The 16,411-nt window shown below is 41.4% G+C and overlaps 1 long non-coding RNA gene across 1 annotated transcript in view; it reads left to right on the forward strand.

The window, feature by feature from the left end:
* Positions 1–9,026: 9,026 nt before the first annotated feature.
* The window catches only part of LOC129364863 (uncharacterized), a 35,308-nt gene continuing 27,923 nt past the window's right edge, over positions 9,027–16,411 (forward strand). Inside the window, exon 1 of the long non-coding RNA XR_008606482.1 lies at positions 9,027–9,284. This is a non-coding gene — a long non-coding RNA (uncharacterized LOC129364863). The remainder of the gene's footprint in view (positions 9,285–16,411) is intronic.

The raw sequence follows: 16,411 nt of genomic DNA on the forward strand, positions 1-16,411 counted from the left end.
TAGTGAACTTGGTTAAAAGCTTTAATCAAGTTACTTCATTGATCAAATTTTATTCAAAACTATATATCGACACAATAAGCAACATTTTCAACTGAAAAAAACATTTTTGCTGCTAAATTATTGACTGAATAGACATACAAGCTCCACAAAAAAATATTTATTGTTTTTAATTTGTTCTTTAGGTCATTCAACCATCAGATTTGTGCGAAGTTCTAATATAACCATTCAGTTTGCAAGTGCATATAAAACTGCCATAGACCTGCTTGTAAAACAACAAAAAAAGATTTATTGTGTTAAAATTTATTTAATTTAGAATATAAATTTATGGGTTAAAGCGCCATCCGGCTTCAGACCAAACGGCCTATATAAAGGAGTCTCCTTACCACACCTCACACAAAATGAGCGAAACCAAGAGATTGCAACTACCATTGGCAAGCTAGCAAAAAGAAATGGAAAACTTTTTTTAGGTAGGAAAACCGTCACAATTTGTCTGCTGTCTCACTAGGATGAAGACTGTCAGCATCTTCTCCATATTTGCCTCTCGCTATTATGTTTGTCTTCAACGCTCCTTCCCCGTCCCCCGTCTACCTCCGTCTCCATATGTGGCGTGCTGCGAGACAGATGGCTGGGGCAGGGTTGACCGCCAGACAGAAGGAAGCAGGGAGCGAGAGAGTAGAAAAGGATAAGGTAGCGAAGTGGGAAATCATATCCAGAAGGTGAGAGACGGAAGAAGCGGCGAGGCAGCAGATGTGTAAAACACAAAACGACCTTGCGGAGAACGTGACTCGCTCTTGGCGGGCTCCGATCAAACCTCCCGGTTGCTCTCGGGGAGCACATCAGAAGCCGAGCGATGGCCCTCACGAGGTACCCTGAGCACTCCATGCTGCTCATTAGCGGTCTAATTAAAAAGTGTTTATTTATGTAAATGTGCTCTGTATTTACAGTAATAATCGAGACTTCATGTCGGCTTTACATGAGAAAACCGACATCCCATCGGTCACATTTTCATTACAGAAGCTGTTCCTGGCAGGAAGTACATGATGAAAAGCATCACCAGGTTTCGGTGAGTCAGGAACGCGTGTGAGTGTGTTGTTTGCGTGCGTGCGGTGGTGAGGGTGTTTGTCTAAATATGTAAAGCGTAATGCTAGACCACCGATGACCTTTTCTGCTCCAAGATCTCTGATCGAAGTGTTCCTTGTCTATTTGTACTCCAACAAGTTTCAACCCACCATTCCACATTAGCACTCTGAGGCACAGCGCTTCCACATGGTTAAGCCATTTGAATTGATGATGAACAACATGCCGTAGATAATTACAGAAGGAGTTCACACAGAACCCCAGACTCTAGAGGTTCCATCACTCGACGTAAAACACTATAAATGTTATACCTTCCCTGTTGTTTGTTTCATGACACCAAGCAAGATTTTGACCATGTGACTTTCTAAACCTTTGTCTTTGGAGGCTACATCTTCATATGCAAACACTCACACATTAGGAACCAATGAAAGCCTCCGATTAATTAACCTAAATTGGATGTTTTGGAGAAAATCAGAATACCCCTAGCATCCCAGCAGATGTTGGGAAAGCAACCGTGATCATGCTGCACTCTTCCTACTTCCTCCCGGCTATTTTCCTGTCTCTTCTGTCCTCACCGCATTGTACAACGCTGGCCCCGTCCTACAATGACTCCACCATCTATGCCTACAGGCACAGCAAATCTCCCGGGGAGATGAAGTGCCACAACTGTCTAAACTGTGCACTAGAAAGTTACTTCAGCTGCTAGCATTAGCTAGCCCCCCAGTATTACATCTACGCTACAGCTTCAAAAAGAGAAGATTGCTTCACTCCAGCCATGTATCAGAGGTGCCAGTAGTTCAGATAAGAAAACGTTCAAAACAGATTGTTGAATATCATGTATTGCAGCAATGGTTGTTGACCAGACACTACTGGAACAATTTTAAAAAGTGGGGAAAAAGGAAAGAAAGGAAAGAAATTTCAAGGCATGTCTTGTCCTGTTGATTCATGTTGCCCTACAGATATCTTGATCAGTTTATTCCAAGTTTTTTCATTCCTACTTAAACTTAAATTTGTAAATTTGCCTCTTGTTTCGGGACAACTCGTTCAATGATTACTACTAACCAACGTAGAGCTACATAGTGCTGAGAAGCTAGTTTCTCAGCCAGAATGCCAGAAAACAGGAAGCGCTTTCACACCACAGACTGCGGTAAACATTTACCATGATGTAATTCATCTCATCAACTTTGAAGTACAAATCTTTTATGCCCACTACACCTCCATTATGTTAACTGATCAACTGTTGCATACAGAAATTGAAAATGTCACGGTCAATGTGCTCCCTCTATTGGACCTAATGCTTGCACAGCCAATCTATCTGTGCAATGTGCAACAAAAGCAATAGATTAAAGCTCACTCCTGACACTCTCCGCTACCTCTCACCTTATTGCCTCTACTGCAAATGCTGATTGGACCACCTGAAATCACAAAACTGCTGAAATAATCCAAACAGACAACCGGACCTAGACCCTCATTCAGGGAGCTTTGTTTTACGTCCAGTGACTGCATCGGAACAGTGAGGAACTTGTAATAATAATGATTCAATTTGTCAGCTGATGATGCTGACTCTCCTACATAGGCGAAACACATCTTTATCAACTAGCGATGTAAAGATTGGGATCTTCAGACGATGCAAACGTACTTCGAAGGCTGCAAGGCTAAAAGTTGCTCTACGGAAAAGGAGCAGCTGCGTTTCCTTTACAAATGTGTGCAAAACTGTCAATATTCTGCTGATGTAAAAAAGAAAAAAACGCATTTTGACAATTGCGGTGTTTCAATTAAAAAAATAAATTCAGTTAAAATCACCCGTGAATAAGTTTGATTTATGTGATAAGTTATTAAAAGCCGTCATCCTCCTATCACTTCCTGTCATCTTCTTGGTCTGACTCGTGTGATGTGTCCCTTGTCTCCATTGCAGTTTAGGAAATTACTCTAATTTTGTTATGGCTGAGAAAAAAAGAACATCTCATACTGCCACAAAAACATTTTTCAAAACTCGTATTTTTTTTTTTCAAAATTTCTGTTTCCAGTGAGCAAATTTATTTTTGTAATTTCAATTTGTGCAACTTTGAGGCCAATGAAAACGCCACTGATGACAAGTTTTGTAGCCACAAGAGTGATTGATCATTTTCTCAGAGATAACTGATACACAGAACCACAATAAAATATGTTGATACACAAATTCAATAATAAAAAGGAAGAAAAAAAAATAGCAAGGAAGCAGAACTCTGGATTACTCAGAGTACATATTAAAATGCCATGAAAGACATGGCTGTGCCTAAAGCATTATGGGATGAGGAGAGAGGGCAGCGAAATAGAAGGTCGAGCTTCCCCTGAGCAGCGCCGTATCACGTCTGATTGACAGCCGACACGCTAAGTTCACCTGAGCCCCTGACCTCCCGTTTCACATCTCGCTGTGCCTCTCCTCCTCCCTCCTTTTTCTTCTTCGGCCCCACGTTTTTTTTTTTTTTTTTTTTTCCGAGAGCTGGGGTGGAAACCTGAGGAGGGCCTGATCCAGGGTGGAATCGCTTCAGGCTGTGACCTGCTCAAAAGGGTCTGGGGGCGTAGGGGGGCAGCGGGGTCATCAGAGAAACAAAGGCCATTCAGGTAAAGCGCTCTGAGCTGACCAAAGCTCCCTGCGCAGATAACATTGTGGCTAATGTACTAGAGTTTGCACAGTTAACGACACCGGAGTCAGTGATCGGGGCGGGGTGAGGTGTGTGTGTGTGTGTGTTTTGGTTCTGTGAAAGAAAAGGAAAAACAGACTGACAGGTGGGTAAACACCACACACTAAAAGCCCCTCTGAACATTCCAGAAATTTCTATGCTAGTGTTGAAAATATTCCAGGCAAAAAGCAATAATCCTCTTTACTCAGACTAATCTCGGGCAAATTCGAAACTTAAAGACCCCGCAAGAGAGCTTTCCCCACACTTGTTTGCCCTAACAAGCACTTGTGGACCATGTCAGTTTTGCTTGTGTTTTTTTTTTTTAGACAACCTGTTCGTGAAAACGATAGTGAGAGATTGTTTAAATGAGCCTCTGTTGAGCAGTTAATGCCTTATTGTCACTATAAAAACCCTTTTCATTTAACAGAATTCAGTTATTTATGCAGGAAACAAAGACACCTCTTATCTTCACTTCCTGCGTGAATCATCATCATCCTCCCTGGATATAACCAGCCTATGCTAATGTCATGACAACCTGAAGGTTCATAACGTATGGCTAACATAAATCACTATGATGTTTTTCAGAATTGTTCTTTTGCGAAGTTGGAACTGGTTTTGAGATGCAAAAAGTCCAATTGGTTTCTGGTTCTTTGTGAACTAATTTCTAGCTTTAGTCATAGTTGCAAGCTAATTTGAAAGAAAAATAAATCTGTTGCTCCAATAAATTAATATTACCTCAGCAAATAAACATGTCCAAATACCACATGACAACCAATTGTGTCATAACGGAAAATGATGCAATAATTATGTCCCTTTCCAAAGTAGTAGCGGCGCCAATAAAGTAACAACTTAATACACAAATCTCATGTTTTTGTGAAAGCTGGTGTTTTATTTGGTTGTTTACATTTACAAATTTAAGAAACTTTTTTGTGATCTCCCCTGTGAACTGCAAACGACCTAAAGGAGTCCCACATATGCAGCAGAGGACGCAGTCACATCACACGTAGTGAGCGTGCTCAGCGTTCGAGAAAGTAAACATGGATGGTAATGGTGGATTTGAAGCCTGTTGTCCAACCAGAGCATTAAGCATTGACAACTTAATCCGCACTATCGTCCGCCATAGCTGATTGACACCAAATTTGTTTGGCATGAGGGTCAGGGGTTGGTTGACCTTTCATGACCTGTGGAAACATTTCTTTATATTTCTTAAAATCATAGCGGCACAAGCAGAAATGTTTGCAGTACAAATGTCTGACACCAGTTTTAATAGATTTGAAGAAGGGGAAGAGGTCCCTGTTAACCCGTAGCATCAATCAATCAATCAATCAATCAATCAATCAATCAATCAATCAATCAATCAATCAATCAATCAATCAATCAATCAAGTTTATTTGTATAGAACACTTTAGCAACAGTCCAGTTCAAAGAGTTTTACATAATAAAAACACAAAAATACAAAGTCATAAACATGACACAGTCACCAATTGAGAAACCAGTAAACATTGCACTTTGTCGAGTGAAATCATCAGAAACATCGTATCAAACATGTTGGTCAAAGTTCCATTTATTATGGTTCTAAAGCAGCTCTAAGCAGGTGGGATTTTAGTCTCCATCTAAAGGAACTCCGTGTTTCAGCTGCTTAGCTTAGCCTCAGCTGCCCAATGAGGAAATCTTATCCGCAGCCAAACTCACTCACGTTCTCCTCCCCCCTGCCTGCCTCGTCCATCATTTCCGTCTCCCTCCTCCTCCCCTTCCTCGTTCCTCTGAGCAGGTCTCACTCTTGTGCCCGTCATTCTTCTGCCTTTTGTATCAGTCAGCCTTTTCGCTATTGAATGCTGCTTTCTCCGCCACCCCCACACCGCTCTCCTTCTCCTTCATCCTCTCCTGCTCATTCATTCACTCTAGGGCCTAATTATGAGCTAGCTTCGAATAAATACATGTATTTTTTTCTGTCTCTCTCTCTCTCCTGAGAAGAAGTGGGGGGTTGGGGAGTTGTGTTCCACTTTTTTCTTTCTCTCTTTTTTGACAGGAGGCTTAAGGAGGTTTTACTCAGCAAGGTCTCTCCGCCGATCAGAGCGGTCACCGGGACGAGAGATTCTATTTCCCTCCACCCCCCTTTTTTTTTCCTGGGTGCAATAATTGTGTCTCATTAATTCTTACTGTAATGCCGGGTAGCTAAACAGGCTACGCAATTAGAGGGCTGAGTCCTGAATGGGGCGGCTAATCAGGGGACAAAAGCTGCAGCTCAGAGGCCATTAGGACCGGAGGAAATGCTCCTTTTGTGAGGAGTGGTCGGCGATGCCTTCATCTCCCTCCAACCGAGACCTGAAGGTAGATCTGTTCAACTTGCAACGACACCTTCCACTTTTTTTTCGCTCTATCTTTTTTTTTTTTTTTTTAACAAACTGCATCATTCTCCGGATTAATGCAGAATCAAAAGTGAATTTCTGCCTACAGGGTCAAATTTACATCTCCATTTCCCCAACCAGGACCAAGTCGGACTCACTGACGGCCACTTTTTCGTGCACAAACTTCAGCAGAAACGCCTTTTTAATGAGAATATCCCAACCGGCTGCTCACAGGGACATCAAGTGTATCCTGAGACTGTCCCTGCCTCCTACAGCTTCCCTGCTGTCCTTTCTCCGTCTCGTCCCTCTCCACCATGACGGCCCCAAACGCTCCTCCAAATTGTCGATTCAGGAGTCTTGCAAGACCTTCCTGCCATCTGGGAAAGGTGGAGGAAGGAAGAGTAAAGAGAATCCCAACAGTATCTATCTCCCTACCCCTTCCCCCAGTCTCTCTGCCCCCAGTGCAAGTTTTATCTTCCAACCCTGTTTAATCCACATTGTGAGGCAACCTGGCAACCCAGACGGCGGATAAATGAACTCGCCTGGTCATTAAAATTAATCGCTGAATTATTGCTGTGCAATTAGCCAGTCTTTTCATGGAAACACGTTGGAAACTTTATTGTTGGCGATTACAAAAATGCGACCGGTGTGGTTATCACAACCACCAACAACCACAATAATGGCTATAGAGGGAAAATAAGATGCAACAACAACAACAGAAAATTCTAAGAAAATCCTATTTATCACTTAAGAGCAGCAAGTCGGCTCCTTCTGATTTGCCTGCCGGTTTTATTCCCATAAGGAATGGCGTCCGCTCGTTAGCTCCAGATTGCATAATTTTCCAGATTCATATGGACACATTAGTGTGTCTTCCTCCTCAGCTTCCTGTTTCAACCAAACTCGCATGTTTTAGTTTAACTGAATTCAGAGGGAAGTCTTACCAAAACAAACTGTGTTTAATTCACGTCTTAAAGTAACAGTTCAGGATTTCAAATGGGATAAAGCGCTCCAATCTCAAAGTGTCAAAGGAGTGAATACAAGTAATGTAAAATGGACCTTTGGGTCGTGATCACATTGGCGCTGGGAGGGTATATGCAAAGTATAAAATGATTGTTTACAGGATGCGGAAGGTGGAGGTTGTGCACCATCAAAAATCTTCCTCCGTGAAACACATGCTGAGAAAGTGCTTAAAGTAATGGTGACTCGTGTGGGCGTCCCATGGAGTAAAAAAAAAATAAAAAATTTATATTGTTTCATCAGTTTAACTGAAATTTAATTTAAGTAAAATTAAATTTTACTTAATTTTAAACTTTTTGAGCAAGAATCCTATTGCTATTCCTTGTTTCATGAGGGACGATTACTGGTGGTGCGCCACCTCCAACCTTTATTTTATTGTGAATAAATAATGATCATGTTCTATATTAATACTGAAAATCTGCAGATTGTCTCAAAGTTGATGAACTTTAATTTCTCTGAGACGTTTGTTTGTGGTGCTGCTTTATTATACTAAAAGTCTGCTTGAAGTGATAGCTAGCCATTAGCTTCGCCATTTCGTAGCTTCGGGGCTTTTAGGCCTGTTTTTTTTTTTCCAGTCTGATTTTGTTTTTGGTCTTTCTAAAGGTGTGGTATTTTTCGACTACAAATGAAAAACTTTGAGAAATCTAAAAATTCCCATTGTTATAATTTTCAAATAGTTGCTTTGCTGTCTGACTGAAAACACTCTGTTGCTGTACTACCGTCTCTTGAAGAGGATGCTAATGGGTATCTGTGATGTTCTTCCACCCATCCATTGTCTTATGCTTATTCTGGTACCGAGCCAGATACCCGGCCCACCTCAACCGATCTGTTCTTCCTTTCCTAAAACATCCTTTGTTGAACAATCATCTTCATCACTGCAAAAACACAAACTTTTATTACGTTTTTGTCTCTAGTTTCTTGTCCAAATTTCTTAATACACTTGAAATAAGGCAAATGTAACTTATAGGTAACTTTTCAGCAAGATACAGCAACTTTTTTTAAGTTAACAAATCTCTAATTCTGATGAAAACCTACTTGTTCCAATGGCAGATTATTTAACTTTTGGAAAAAAATGTCTTGTTATCAGTGAAGTTATCTGTCAATGCGATTAGAATCTTTAATCAGTATTAAGAAATTGACTTAAAACAAACTCTTATATCTTGCTGAAAATGTACTTATAAGCAAGTTTTGTCTTATTTCAAGTATACTAAAATATCATGACTGGAAACTACACCAAAATTATTTGGTAGGATTTTGGATTGAATAAGTGTTTTTAGGAAACAAATTAAATAACAAGTTCAAAAAACATTGATTTAATAACAAAAGGGAAATTTTGGGCTCCTAGAAATTCTAATTCTAAATTCTGTTCCTGTGTGGTACCAGCAACTAATCTGGATTTATGCCAAATGAAGACACCCCGGGAGTTTTAGGTATTAATCACTTTTAACCTTTCAACAGAACCCTATTTAAAAATTCTAAACCATTCCTGTCAGACAACAAGAGATGGGAAAAGAAAATAAATTTCGGGGGGAACAAAAAGCTTTCGCACCAACTTCCAGCTGCTGTAACAGTCGCCTTGGTAATTCCATGAAAATCAAGAAACACTTACTGCGCCTGTTAGTCCAATACACACTGTGCCGCCTTTTCACAGCAGCCGAGCAGAAGTCTGACAAGCTGTTTACGCTAAGCCTGAGTAAATCAAATTCAGAGTTTGCCTTCCCTCCCCGCTAATCTCATTTTGTTTACCGCTAGGGCTAAGTGCATTAGCATCTGCAAGGCCTGTCTGTATTTACTCTACTTGCCCTTACTGTACTGGCTCTAAGCCAAACAGGGACTAATGTTAGAAATTGCGGGTAAGCAGCTGTATATTCATGAACGACTCACTCCCTAATCTGACAACGAGGCAGGGGATCCGGAGCAGGCAGAGCCGCCGAACTGACAGAAGCTGTAGTTTTTGCATAAAAGAGCGAAATATTAAATGCTCTTCAGCTCTGCCACGTTTTGACTCCTCTGCCTTTGGGTGTTTATTTTGGGGAAAGTGAGGCATGACCGAAGTGGGGACGTATAGAACGGCTTCTCTTCAGGAAGTTTAAAGATACACAAAAGGACGCAACGGTTGTTTGGGTTACGTCATGCCGGAGCAGCAACACTTCGCGGCGGGGTCACGCAGGAAGTGGAGGTAATTTGAACTTTTGACGTGAAAAGGGAAAGACAACAGAGTGAGAGCGTATCGTGTGTTCCTGTCCTTGTGGCGTTGTCTCTCCAGGCCCTGCAGAGTAAAATGGGCCGGGGTCGGATTTCATTTGTTTCCTGCGTCCTCTTGTTTGTCCGCCGTTCCAGGGTTTGACCACAGCCTGGGTTCCCATAACCTGTGGCCTCCACACGTTGGCGAACATTAACTCTGGCTGAATAGCAAAAAGCCAGTTCCGTTTACAATGACTCCTAAAGAGATGTCAAACCTACGCTGGGGTATTTTTCACTTTTATTATCCCAATAGTCAAGCTGGAAATGATGAACTTTACAAAGAAAATGAAGGGAAGAAGGGGATTCTTTTGCTCTATTCAACCGGCACAGGGACTTAAAATTTGTTGGGATGATATATAATAGACAAACACAAACTAGTGCTTATTCGGGCTGGATGTCTGAGCAATTAGTTTTATTACCCCAAACTAAAATCCAGTTTAAGCAACTACCTTCAGAAGTCAGCTAATTTGAAATCTGGTCCCAACAGAGATCAACCTGGATGATTTAAATCATTAGTATACATTTGTGTTTGATTAGTCTAGTTAAAGTCCAGATGTAATTTCCAGATACTATTTTTTTCTGCTCTGGGAGTGAAATCTCGTTTCATCAGCAGTCATTTGCCTGTCCGTGACTATTAACAAGGAAAACACAAAACTTAAAGCATTTCATTAGTGCCCTCTGTCCTGTAGGCCCTGAACAACTTACATTCCCTGTAAAGGGAAATCAAAATGTCAGTGCTTAGCTATAGTAAAGATCTTAAACCTGATGAATTGATGTTTTTTCCCCCCTCATTAGTTCTGAAATCTTCAAATCTCTTTCAATATTCAGGACAAACCTGAGCATTTACAGACACGCACAGACACAGATATCTACACCTGCAACAATCAGTGGCACACATGTGGAAACACGAATGCAAAATGAAAGAAACCTCCTGATAGCAGTGTGTGTTACATTTATATGAACTTTTACCAACTCCAAACAGATCCGATTTTAAAAACATCTGAGCAGTTTATGAAAATTTCACTTTTAACCATTGCCATTGTTGGCTCTAGCCAGTTACTTACAGAAGAACTTGTGCTCATTTATTCAGGAAATGGATTTTGGAAGTGGTGCGCTACCAAATGTCTTCCTCTGTGAAACGCTGACTGAAAAAAGGACCGTAATATAAAATCGGCACTACTTTCCTGGAAAATACGTAGTACTGCTCTTTTAAAGAAAACTTGGACAGTAAGGTGGAATTTATTGAAAAATGATATGACAGAAAATTTAAACTGAAATATAGTTTTAAAAATTAAATAGTCACATATTACCCTGTCGTGTGTTTTGGCGAATCCTAAACTGGACAGTTCCCAGTGAGTCAAATGGGACACACTGGGACCTATTGCAAATGCTTTCAACCTACTGTGAATAGATCCATTTCTGCGAGGATAACTCAACCAATAAGACCCTGAGTCTGCATGCAGGACAGGTCTGTTGTGTTAAGTTTGCAGTTTTAAAAATATATTTATATTTTTAGCTGAAAAGCATGAAAAAGTGCATACCTCTTTAAGATCTCGACTCAAAAATTCTCTGGCCATTTTATTTTTCAAAACAAAAAGTAGAATGTTTTTTGTTAAGCAGAAATGTCAAGTCAAGATCTATTGGAGCCAGAAATCCCCGATCTGCTCCAGTGTTTTTACATCAGTCTTTTCATTAAGTCGTGGCAAGTGTCTTCGTGAGCAGCGCTATGTACACATGTTCATCCATCTCAAAAGGGATGAAAGCTTAGAGGAATTCAGCACTTCATGCCTGAGCTTGATTCTTTCTTTTTTTTTTTTTTTCCTCCCCTTCTCCTTCTTTCCTACTGTACGGGGATCAAACGCAGCGTGACTGCGGCCCTCCTCGCGAGCCACATCCATCTCCATGTGGAGCTGCCGAGAAGTTCTGGTGATGGGAGACTTTTAGCCCCGGGGGCAACGCAATCTCTGTATCCCAATGTAATTACGAGGATAAGACAGTCTTCCTCTGTATTGAAGGCCAAGGCTTTTGCTGCCACGGTGCACGGAGATTTGATTTGATTTAAAAGGCGCTACTTGCTCGGCACGTCCTCGGAGGGCTCCGGGGGGCATTAAAAGCTCCCGTGTCCGTGGACAATAGCTGTTAAATGCGTGACTAGTTTCTCTTTCTCTGAATTTCTGCAGCGCTGAGTTTTCTTGAGAAGGAACTGGGAGTTCAATCAATTCTTCAGTCCAGGTTTTTATCCTGCTCTGTATCTTCAGGGTTTAGGAAGTGAGAGACGAAGCCGCCTTTTCCACCCCGCCCCCCGGTTCGGATCGTCTGCTGCTCGTCGCAGAGTCAATGGCGAGGCGGCAGCTGGGTTGGGTACCTTGTTGCGTCTGCTTGAGGTATTTAACTTCTGAGCGCCAAAATAACAAATGTGTGTAAAAACAAAAACCTAACAAGGAAGGAATGAGCGTCAGCCAAACATCTTCTGGTTCATTAGTCACACAGAAAATAAACCGCAAATCAATAGAGCTGCATAATTTAATTTAAAGGGGGAGTATGTATTCTCCAGCCATATAGAATAATTTATAACACAATCAAGTAACTATGTTACCCTTGAAATTGGGCTTTGGTCTCTTTAAGAAATTCCTGCTCTCTGCCTTCAGGAAGTCATCCCAACATGGCTCCTCTATTAACCCCTCAGCAATGTTTTTACCAGCATTGCACTGAGAAGTAGCTCCAATAATGACCTCAGTAAAAATAAAGTTCCACCAGGTGTTTGCCAATTGCTGCTGGCTAGTCTGAAGGAGACGGACCATTCCTCAAATTCTTCTCTGGCACATGATGGAAGCATCACTTCGACTTTCTTTCTTCTTATCCTGTCAAACTCTTCATTCTGGAACATAATGGTGAATTTGGACTTCTCAGACCACATGACCTTCCTTCATTGGCCCAGAAGCCAATCTTTGGTAGGTTGATCCAAACCTTTGAGTTCCCGTTGCTTTGTGCATGTGGAAAAACTCTTGCTTTCACATTTATTTCCCATAGATGGAGGTTCCCCACTTTCCTTCCAGTTTCTACTAAGGCTTTGGATGATTCTTATCCCAGTTTCAGTAACATAAGGAATCTCCAAATAACTCAAATATCAGAATTCATCCATTGCGAAGCTCTTATATCCGCATCAATGTCTAACTCTACCACATGTCAATTTGGTCATTTGAGTTCTAAGCCATTTTCTGTCTTAACTCAAAACGCCGTCTAAAAAAAACAAAAAACTGTGTTACTTTTACACCAATGTTCTTTGTTAAATATGCAACAAATATCACATTCCTTTACCTGTAGTTGTGTCTGGTTGCTTTCATAATTCCCTCCTCTTCTCCATCTCTCTCTCTCTCTCCTCGTTCTCTGATGCCCGCGCTACCACTTAATTGCTATTGCTGTCGAGCTTCTCCAAGTGTGAAACAACAGAGCGTCACACCTCAAACGGCGTATTTATTCATTATTTTTTGCATGCAGTTGTCTGTCAGCAGGACGCCTTATTAGGTGAGCTAATTCATAGGGTGACGAGCAATCCAATTAGACCTAATTGGAGGCTGATAGAAGAGCCTTTAGTGGTAACCTGCGCCGACTCTGGCCACCACTGTGTCCTCGCACTCCTTCCTCCTCCTCCTGTAAATATGTGGCTGTTGGCTTGCACAGCCAGCCTCCTGTAGTCAGGTTATGAAGGGACTGGAGCTTCATGTCATGTAACAAAACTGATACATTTACAGTAGAAAGCTGACATTTTGGTAAAGCTTTTATTTTGCTCAAACAATGGATAGCTCGTACTTTTTAAGTTTTGGATCTAAACCGCGATTGTAACACATTTGTCACATTTTCTCTGTTCCTGCCGCGTTCGCGCTTCCTCTGTGTCGTCTTGCGAGTGAAAAAATCCCAAGTAAACAGACATTCTTCCTTCTTTTCTCGAGTGCTTTTCTCAAGCACAAGCATTAAATAATCTCCGAGATCAATGAGATTTCTGGGAAAATATATTGATTTATTAAAGCTGCAAGCAGCCTCGAACGGCCCTCGCAGCCAAGCGCCGCTCCGGCCTATTGCCACCGCGGGGTACGAGCAACCGCCGCCTCACGCCAGCCACCACAGAAGCTCTCACGCAGTTTTCAGCGCCTCCGCCCGCACCGCGGAAGCTGTTGCTCAGTTTCCATCAACGCTGCGCACGTGCTAAGACAGAAGTTGTTGCGCAGTTTCCGCGCCGTCCACCAGGCGGTACGCATCTATGCGTTCGGCGGCTATCCTTCAAGATGCAAAAAAATGTGGTATAGATTCATTGGTTTAGCGAGGAAATACAGCTGGCGGATTAATGTAGGGGCGCAGTGGAGTCAAAATACATTTCAATGCTGTTTTGCTCTTTAGAGGTCAACAAAGGTCATACGTTTTCAATTTGGCGCCAGTCCGATGATCCACGTGTCATTTAGAGCCGATCATATGCACGTGGCGAAGTAATGCATTTCGTCATTTCTACACCCCAATGCGGTTCGGTCAGCAGCCAGCATTCATAGAGTTCATCATGTTATCGTTTTTAGTCAGTATTCACATGATGAAACCCATATAAATTATAGAATAACAGTAAAACATACAGCAGAAAAAACATGTGACTGCCTCTTAAAAGTGGGCGGGGCTACAGTGAGGTCATCAAGTGACCATGGAAATGTGTTCAGGGCTGTTCTCTAGAAAGACAGAGGAAGTGTGATGATGCAGCTGTGATCTTGCATTTGGAAGTCATTTAATGTTGATGTTTCATGGTAAATAGTGAAAGTTTTACACTAAGCCACACCCACATGCTTGATGTTAACTACAACTGAGATGTAAATGCAGTGCAACTTTGACGTTATCGTGAAATGAGTCAGGAAAATGGTGAAGGTTAAGATGTATCAGTTTAATAAACCATCAGTAATAAACCAAGGGCAATGCACAATAACAGAGCACAGTTAACTTTCAGCACATTAGAACAATAGCACAGACTGAATCCCATCCATTAATTAGGTATTAATCACAGGAAGTGCTGCAACTAAATATTACAACCCCAATGGATCTGTAAAAAGATACTTAGCATTTTCTCAGAGCTTTTTCAAACGACATTTTAAACATCTTCTATACATAATAACAAACAACTCTGAATGTATGAAACTGGATGTATCAAACACACTATTCAGTTTATTGAATTAGTAAAGCGCTTCGTTAGCATTAAAAAACGTTGCAGGCCTCAGGCATTGGGTTAGCATCCTCCTCAGAATAACTGTTCCAAACATGACGGCTTCCAGAACCAGTAGGAAGGAATAAATTACTCACCGCACCGCGAGTTACGACTGTTTAAACGAACAGCAATGGGCTCTTTGCACCTGCCGCGCTGACGTCACAACTGTATACCCGAATGCGGCTCTTTTTTCCACTTTCAGAAACTATGACTGCTATAAAAGACAAAGTCGTACTTAAGACACAAATAAAAAAATACTATGTACTTTGTTTAAGTTTTCATGGATTTCCAAGCCATCCTCAATTAAGACAGCTTGTAAATATTCCTTGCTACAAGTTAAAGCTACCACTTGAAGCTAACATCGTACACACCGCTCTAAACACCGTCTTAATGAGCCATTCACAACAAGCATGCAAAAGTAATAAAACGAAATAACACAGAAACCTTAAGCAACACGGCCATATTTTTCTAAAAGTAATAACTGAATCTGAACAGTCAGCTGAACTAGAACTCCCATACCAGAGTAAGCTCTGTGCTCGTTTTTCTTCGTCATAATTCAAGCAAAAAGTCTGAACTGTAATCTGCCCTCCCCCTCCCTGCTGCTTTATTTTCGTTAACAATAAACACACGTAATATGCTTGAAAATAAGGCACAAACAGTGTCCGTTAGAATGGCTGAGAAATCTTTAGATAATTAAATAGCAGATTTTTACTGGAAAGCTAGCAGGCTTGTGCTAGCAGTTTAAAGAAAATAAAACTCACCTTCATATCTGTGAATGTATAAAGAGGCGAACATCTTAAAACCTTTCTTTGCCTTACTTGTTGGGGTTTCGGATCGATGTACATTATTAATTGTTACCTTGGAAAAACATTTCAGCCGTGTTTCCCGAATGTGTAAGCTGAGGTGCAAAGAGCCCATTAAACTTCTCAAACTCCGGTCCAACAGAGCCTTCTTGCTCCAAAGCGTGGTTCGTATTTGCAACTCCAAAATCCAAGCAAAATGTTGAGCGTAGTCCAGTTCTGTGGCTCCAAAAAGCAAGCAAAATGTTCAGGAAAACTTTGCAGCTCCAGCTGTCGCCGGCTGACTGTTATTACGTAGCGTCGATCTGTTTTCTCATTGATGGAGTACCACTGCCTCCTGCTGTCGCAATACTGGTATTGCACTAGCAGTACCAGTATTTCTCCACAAGGTGCCAGTGGTACTCCATCAACACTGACCCCAGTGTGTTCTTACTTCGCTGTGTCATAAGTTTTGCTGAATGACTTTGTTTGTATTATTTCTAGCAAAAATGAATGAATGTTTGTACTTTAACCCACAAAATAAACTTATATATATAAAAAAGTTATAATAATGTATATTTAAATAATTAATAACAACATAACCTATGGGCTGCTGTTTTCTAGGGGGCGCTATAGAGAAATTAGGCCACGCCCTACAAATATTGTGATGGATTCCAGTCGGGGAGTGGATAAATATTCATCCTTGTGAGTTTGCAGCAGCTGAGCCCGAAAATGTGGTATTGAGAGCCAAACGTATGGCGATGGCGTTACAGGTAACTTCGCCACGCCGCCATGCCCACCTGCTCTATCGTAGCTGGTCGGGATTGGAATCCTCAATACGCCAACATGTCTTCGGTGTCTGGGCACAGTTTCATGTTGATGAGGTCAAAGGGGTCGGATAGCGAACGTTCACAGTAAAACATTACACTTCCTGTTCTCAGGGGGCGTGGCCTAAGTGATGTCATCATTCGACCATAGGGTAATGTAGGAGACCCGATGATGATCAATCACAGAAACTTTGATGCTTCTGTGAGTTTCTGTGTAGGA

Source organism: Poeciliopsis prolifica, unplaced genomic scaffold (assembly GCF_027474105.1).
Source record: "Poeciliopsis prolifica strain line A6 unplaced genomic scaffold, Auburn_PproV2 SCAFFOLD012, whole genome shotgun sequence".
Taxonomy (NCBI): Eukaryota; Metazoa; Chordata; class Actinopteri; order Cyprinodontiformes; family Poeciliidae; genus Poeciliopsis; species Poeciliopsis prolifica.